This window comes from Hypanus sabinus, unplaced genomic scaffold (assembly GCF_030144855.1).
Source record: "Hypanus sabinus isolate sHypSab1 unplaced genomic scaffold, sHypSab1.hap1 H_2, whole genome shotgun sequence".
Classification (NCBI taxonomy): Eukaryota; Metazoa; Chordata; class Chondrichthyes; order Myliobatiformes; family Dasyatidae; genus Hypanus; species Hypanus sabinus.
The window spans coordinates 1,079,058-1,086,820 of NW_026779043.1; positions in this window are offsets into that span (position 1 = coordinate 1,079,058).

Consider the following 7,763-nt stretch of genomic DNA (forward strand, 5'->3'; position numbering starts at 1 on the left):
TGATCATCTCCGAGGCAGAGGTGCATAGAACATTGCTCATCTCCGAGGCTGAGATGCATAGAACGTTGGTCATTTCCATGGCTGAGTTGCATAAAATATGGTCATCGCTGAAGCTGAGCTGCATAGAACATTTGTCATTTCTGAGTCTGAGGTATATAGAACCTTCGTCATCTCCAAGCCTGAGGTGGATAAACCATTGGTCATCTCTGAGGCTGTGGTGCATAGAGCGTTGGTCAACACCGAGGCTGAGGTGCATGGAACATTTGTCATCTCCGAGGCTGTGATGCATAGAACATTGATCATCTCCAAGGCTGTGTTGCATAGAACATTGGTCCTCTGCGAGGCTGAGATGCATAGAACATTGGTCATCTCTGAGGCTGAGGTTTATAGAACTTTGGTCATCTCTGAGGCTGTGCTATATAGAGCATTGGTCATCGCTGAGGCTGAGGGATATAGTACATTGGTCATCAGCGAGGCTGAGGTGCATAGAACATTGGTCATCTCTGTGGCTCAGGTGTATAGAACATTTGTCACCTCTGAGACTGAGGTATATAGAACTTTGGTCAAATCTAAGGCTGAGGTGCATAGAACATTGGTCATCTCTGAGGCTGAGGTGCATAGAACATTGCTTATCTCCGAGGCTGACGTGCATTAAACATTGCTCATCTCCGAGGTTGTGGTGCATAGAACATTGGTGTTCTCCGAGGCTGCATTACATAGAACATTGGGCATCTCCGTGGCTGAGGTGCATAGAATATTGCTCATCTCTGAGGCTGAGGTTTATAGAACATTGGACATCTCCGAGGCTGAGGTGTATAGAACATTGGTCATCTCAGATGCTGAGGTGTTTAGAACATTGGTCATCTCCAAGGCTGAGCTGCATAGAACTTTGGTCATCTCTGAGGCTGTGGTATATAGAACATTGGTCATCTCTCCGGCTGAGGTATATAGCACATTTGTCATCTCCGAGGCTGAGGTGCATAGAACATTGGGCATCTGTGAGGCTGAGGTGCATAGAACATTGGTCATCTCCGAGGATGAGGTGCATAGAGCATTGGGCATCACTGAGGCTGAGGTGTATAGAACAATGCTTATCTCCGAGGATGAGGTGCATAAATCATTGCTCATCTCCGAGGCTGAGGTGCATAAAACATTGCTCATCTCCGACGCTGTGGTGCATAGAACTTTGGTCATTTCCGTGGCTGAGTTGCATAGAACACTGTTCATCTCCGAGGCTGTGGTACATAGAACATTGGTCATCTTCAGGCTGAGGTATATAGAACATTGGTCATCACCAAGGCTGAGGTGCATAGAACATTGATCATCTCCAAGGCTGTGGTGCATAGAACATTGGTCATCTCTGAGGATGAGGTATATAGAACATTGTTCATCTCCGAGGCTGTGATATATAGAACATTCATCATCTCCGTTGCTGAGCTGCATAGAACATTGGACATCTTCGTGGCTGAGGTTGATAGAACATTGCTCATCTCCGAGGCTGAGGTACTATAACATTGCTCATCTCCGAGACTGAGGTGCATAGAACTTTGCTCATCTCCAATGCTGTGTTGCATAGAACATTGTTCATCTCCGATGCTGAGGTACATAGAACATTGGACATCTCCGTGGCTGAGGTTGATAGAATATTGGTTATCCTGAGGCTCAGGTATATTGAGCACTGGTCATCAGCACGGCTGAGGTGCAGAGAACATTGATCATCTTTGAGGCTGAGGTATATAGAACATTGGTCAACTCCGATGCTGAGGTTGATAGAACATTGGTCATCTCCAAGTCTGAGGTACATAAAACATTGGTCATCACCATAGCTGAGGAGCATAAAACATTGGTCATCTCCGAGGCTGAGGTACATGGAACATTGGTCATCTCCGTGGCTGAGGTTCATAGCCAATTTGTCATTTCTGAGGCTGATCTGCATAGAACATTCGTCATCTCTGAGGCTGAGGTATATAGAACAGTGGTCATCTCCGAGTCTGATTTTCATAGACCATAGGTCATCTCGGAGGCTGTGGTGCATAGAACATTGGTCATCTCCGAGGCGGAGGTTCATAGAACATTGCTCATCTCCGAGTCTGAGGTGCACAGAACGTTGCTCATCTCCGAGGCAGAGGTGCATAGATCATTGCTCATCTCCGAGACTGAGGTGCCTAGAACATTGGTCATCTTTGAGGCTGAGGTATATAGAACATTAGTCATCTCCGAGGCTGAGGTATATAGAACATTGGTCATCTCTGAGGCTGAGCTGCATAGAACATTTGTCATCTCTTAGGCTGAGGTATATAGAACATTGGTCATCTACGAGGCTGTGGTGCATAGAACATTGGTCATCTCGTAGGCTGAAGTGTATAAAACATTGGTCATCTCCGAGGCTGAGATGCATAGAACGTTGGTCATTTCCATGGCTGAGTTGCATAAAATATGGTCATCGCTGAAGCTGAGCTGCATAGAACATTTGTCATCTCTGAGTCTGAGGTATATAGAACCTTGGTCATCTCCAAGTCTGAGGTGGATAAACCATTGGTCATCTCTGAGGCTGTGGTGCATAGAGCGTTGGTCAACACCGAGGCTGAGGTGCATGGAACATTTGTCATCTCCGAGGCTGTGATGCATAGAACATTGGTCATCTCCCAGGCTGAGGTGTATAGAACATTGGTCATCTCTGAGGCTGAGGTTTATAGAACTTTGGTCATCTCTGAGGCTGTGCTATATAGAACATTGGTCATCGCTGAGGCTGAGGGATATGGTACATTGGTCATCTCTGAGGCTGAGGTGCATAGAACATTGTTCATCTCTGTGGCTCAGGTGTATAGAACATTTGTCACCTCTGTGACTGAGGTATATAGAACATTGGTCAAATCTAAGGCTGAGGTACATAGAATATTGGTCATCTCTGAGGCTGAGGTGCATAGAACATTGCTTATCTCCGAGGCTGACGTGCATTAAACATTGCTCATCTCCGAGGTTGTGGTGCATAGAACATTGGTCATCTCCGAGGCTGCATTACATAGAACATTGTGCATCTCCGTGGCTGAGGTGCATAGAACATTGCTCATCTCAGATGCTGAGGTGTTTAGAACATTGGTAATCTCCAAGGCTGAGCTGCATAGAACTTTGGTCATCTCTGAGGCTGCGGTATATAGAACATTGGTCATCTCTGAGGCTGATGTGCATAGAACATTGGTCATATCTGAGGCTGATGTATATAGAACATTGGACATATCTAAGGCTGAGGTGCAAAGAACATTGGTCATCTCTGAGGTTGAGGTGCATAGAACATTGGTCATCTCTGAGGCTGAGGTGCATAGAACATTGGTCATCTCCGAGGATGAGGTGCATAGAGCATTGGGCATCACTGAGGCTGAGGTGTATAGAACAATGCTTATCTCCGAGGATGAGGTGCATAAATCATTGCTCATCTCCGAGGCTGAGGTGCATAAAACATTGCTCATCTCCGAGGCTGTGGTGCATAGAACTTTGGTCATCTCTGTGGCTCAGGTGTATAGAACATTTGTCACCTCTGAGACTGAGGTATATAGAACATTGGTCAAATCTAAGGCTGAGGTGCATAGAACATTGGTCATCTCTGAGGCTGAGGTGCATAGAACATTGCTTATCTCCGAGGCTGACGTGCATTAAACATTGCTCATCTCCGAAGTTGTGGTGCATAGAACATTGGTCATCTCCGAGGCTGCATTACATAGAACATTGGGCATCTCCGTGGCTGAGGTGCATAGAACATTGCTCATCTCTGAGGCTGAGGTTTATAGAACATTGGACATCTCCGAGGCTGAGGTGTATAGGAAATTGGTCATTTCAGATGCTGAGGTTGATAGAACATTGGTCATCTCCAAGGCTGAGGTACATAGAACATTGGTCATCACCATAGCTGAGGAGCATAAAACATTGGTCATCTCCGAGGCTGAGGTACATGGAACATTGGTCATCTCCGAGACTGAATTTCATAGACCATAGGTCATCTCTGAGGCTGTGGTTCATAGAACATTGGTCATCTCCGAGTCTGAAGTGAACAGAACATTCCTCATCTCCGAGACAGAGGTGCATAGAGCATTGGGCATCACTGAGGCTGAGGTGTATAGAACAATGCTTATCTCCGAGAATGAGGTGCATAGAACTTTGGTCATTTCCGTGGCTGAGTTGCATAGAACACTGTTCATCTCCGAGGCTGAGGTACTTAGAACATTGGTCATCTTCAGGCTGAGGTATATAGAACATTGGTCATCACCAAGGCTGAGGTGCATAGAACATTGATCATCTCCAAGGCTGTGGTGCATAGAACATTGGTCATCTCTGAGGATGAGGTATATAGAACATTGTTCATCTCCGAGGCTGTGATATATAGAACATTCATCATCTCCGTTGCTGAGCTGCATAGAACATTGGACATCTCCGTGGCTGAGGTTGATAGAACATTGCTCATCTCCGAGGCTGAGGTACTATAACATTGCTCATCTCCGAGACTGAGGTGCATAGAACTTTGCTCATCTCCAAAGCTGTGTTGCATAGAACATTGTTCATCTCCGATGCTGAGGTACATAGAACATTGGACATCTCCGTGGCTGAGGTTGATAAAATATTGGTTATCCTGAGGCTCAGGTATATTGAGCACTGGTCATCAGCACGGCTGAGGTGCAGAGAACATTGATCATCTTTGAGGCCGAGGTATATAGAACATTGGTCAACTCCGATGCTGAGGTTGATAGAACATTGGTCATCTCCAAGGCTGAGGTACATGGAACATTGGTCATCTCCGTGGCTGAGGTTCATAGCCAATTTGTCATTTCTGAGGCTGATCTGCATAGAACATTCGTCATCTCTGAGGCTGAGGTATATAGAACAGTGGTCATCTCCGAGTCTGATTTTCATAGACCATAGGTCATCTCGGAGGCTGTGGTGCATAGAACATTGGTCATCTCCGAGGCGGAGGTTCATAGAACATTGCTCATCTCCGAGTCTGAGGTGCACAGAACGTTGCTCATCTCCGAGGCAGAGGTGCATAGATCATTGCTCATCTCCGAGACTGAGGTGCCTAGAACATTGGTCATCTTTGAGGCTGAGGTATATAGAACATTAGTCATCTCCGAGGCTGAGGTATATAGAACATTGGTCATCTCTGAGGCTGAGCTGCATAGAACATTTGTCATCTCTTAGGCTGAGGTATATAGAACATTGGTCATCTACGAGGCTGTGGTGCATAGAACATTGGTCATCTCGTAGGCTGAAGTGTATAAAACATTGGTCATCTCCGAGGCTGAGATGCATAGAACGTTGGTCATTTCCATGGCTGAGTTGCATAAAATATGGTCATCGCTGAAGCTGAGCTGCATAGAACATTTGTCATCTCTGAGTCTGAGGTATATAGAACCTTGGTCATCTCCAAGTCTGAGGTGGATAAACCATTGGTCATCTCTGAGGCTGTGGTGCATAGAGCGTTGGTCAACACCGAGGCTGAGGTGCATGGAACATTTGTCATCTCCGAGGCTGTGATGCATAGAACATTGGTCATCTCCCAGGCTGAGGTGTATAGAACATTGGTCATCTCTGAGGCTGAGGTTTATAGAACTTTGGTCATCTCTGAGGCTGTGCTATATAGAACATTGGTCATCGCTGAGGCTGAGGGATATGGTACATTGGTCATCTCTGAGGCTGAGGTGCATAGAACATTGTTCATCTCTGTGGCTCAGGTGTATAGAACATTTGTCACCTCTGTGACTGAGGTATATAGAACATTGGTCAAATCTAAGGCTGAGGTACATAGAATATTGGTCATCTCTGAGGCTGAGGTGCATAGAACATTGCTTATCTCCGAGGCTGACGTGCATTAAACATTGCTCATCTCCGAGGTTGTGGTGCATAGAACATTGGTCATCTCCGAGGCTGCATTACATAGAACATTGTGCATCTCCGTGGCTGAGGTGCATAGAACATTGCTCATCTCAGATGCTGAGGTGTTTAGAACATTGGTAATCTCCAAGGCTGAGCTGCATAGAACTTTGGTCATCTCTGAGGCTGCGGTATATAGAACATTGGTCATCTCTGAGGCTGATGTGCATAGAACATTGGTCATATCTGAGGCTGATGTATATAGAACATTGGACATATCTAAGGCTGAGGTGCAAAGAACATTGGTCATCTCTGAGGTTGAGGTGCATAGAACATTGGTCATCTCTGAGGCTGAGGTGCATAGAACATTGGTCATCTCCGAGGATGAGGTGCATAGAGCATTGGGCATCACTGAGGCTGAGGTGTATAGAACAATGCTTATCTCCGAGGATGAGGTGCATAAATCATTGCTCATCTCCGAGGCTGAGGTGCATAAAACATTGCTCATCTCCGAGGCTGTGGTGCATAGAACTTTGGTCATCTCTGTGGCTCAGGTGTATAGAACATTTGTCACCTCTGAGACTGAGGTATATAGAACATTGGTCAAATCTAAGGCTGAGGTGCATAGAACATTGGTCATCTCTGAGGCTGAGGTGCATAGAACATTGCTTATCTCCGAGGCTGACGTGCATTAAACATTGCTCATCTCCGAAGTTGTGGTGCATAGAACATTGGTCATCTCCGAGGCTGCATTACATAGAACATTGGGCATCTCCGTGGCTGAGGTGCATAGAACATTGCTCATCTCTGAGGCTGAGGTTTATAGAACATTGGACATCTCCGAGGCTGAGGTGTATAGGAAATTGGTCATTTCAGATGCTGAGGTTGATAGAACATTGGTCATCTCCAAGGCTGAGGTACATAGAACATTGGTCATCACCATAGCTGAGGAGCATAAAACATTGGTCATCTCCGAGGCTGAGGTACATGGAACATTGGTCATCTCCGAGACTGAATTTCATAGACCATAGGTCATCTCTGAGGCTGTGGTTCATAGAACATTGGTCATCTCCGAGTCTGAAGTGAACAGAACATTCCTCATCTCCGAGACAGAGGTGCATAGAGCATTGGGCATCACTGAGGCTGAGGTGTATAGAACAATGCTTATCTCCGAGAATGAGGTGCATAGAACTTTGGTCATTTCCGTGGCTGAGTTGCATAGAACACTGTTCATCTCCGAGGCTGAGGTACTTAGAACATTGGTCATCTTCAGGCTGAGGTATATAGAACATTGGTCATCACCAAGGCTGAGGTGCATAGAACATTGATCATCTCCAAGGCTGTGGTGCATAGAACATTGGTCATCTCTGAGGATGAGGTATATAGAACATTGTTCATCTCCGAGGCTGTGATATATAGAACATTCATCATCTCCGTTGCTGAGCTGCATAGAACATTGGACATCTCCGTGGCTGAGGTTGATAGAACATTGCTCATCTCCGAGGCTGAGGTACTATAACATTGCTCATCTCCGAGACTGAGGTGCATAGAACTTTGCTCATCTCCAAAGCTGTGTTGCATAATTGTGCATTTCGGAAGCTGAGGTGCATAGAACATTGGTCATCTCCGAGGCTGAGGTGCATAGAACATTAGTAATCTCTGAGGATGAGGTATATAGAACATTGGTCATTTCTGTGGCTGAGGTGCATAGAACATTGGTCATCACCTAGGCTGACAGATATGGAATATTGTTCATCTGCGAGGCTGAGATATATAGAACATTGGTAGTCACTGAGACTGAGGTATATAGAACATAAGTCATCTCTGAGGCTGAATTGCATAGAACGATTGGTCATCTCCTGAGGCTGAGGTATCATGAACATTGGTCATCTCCGAGGCTGAGG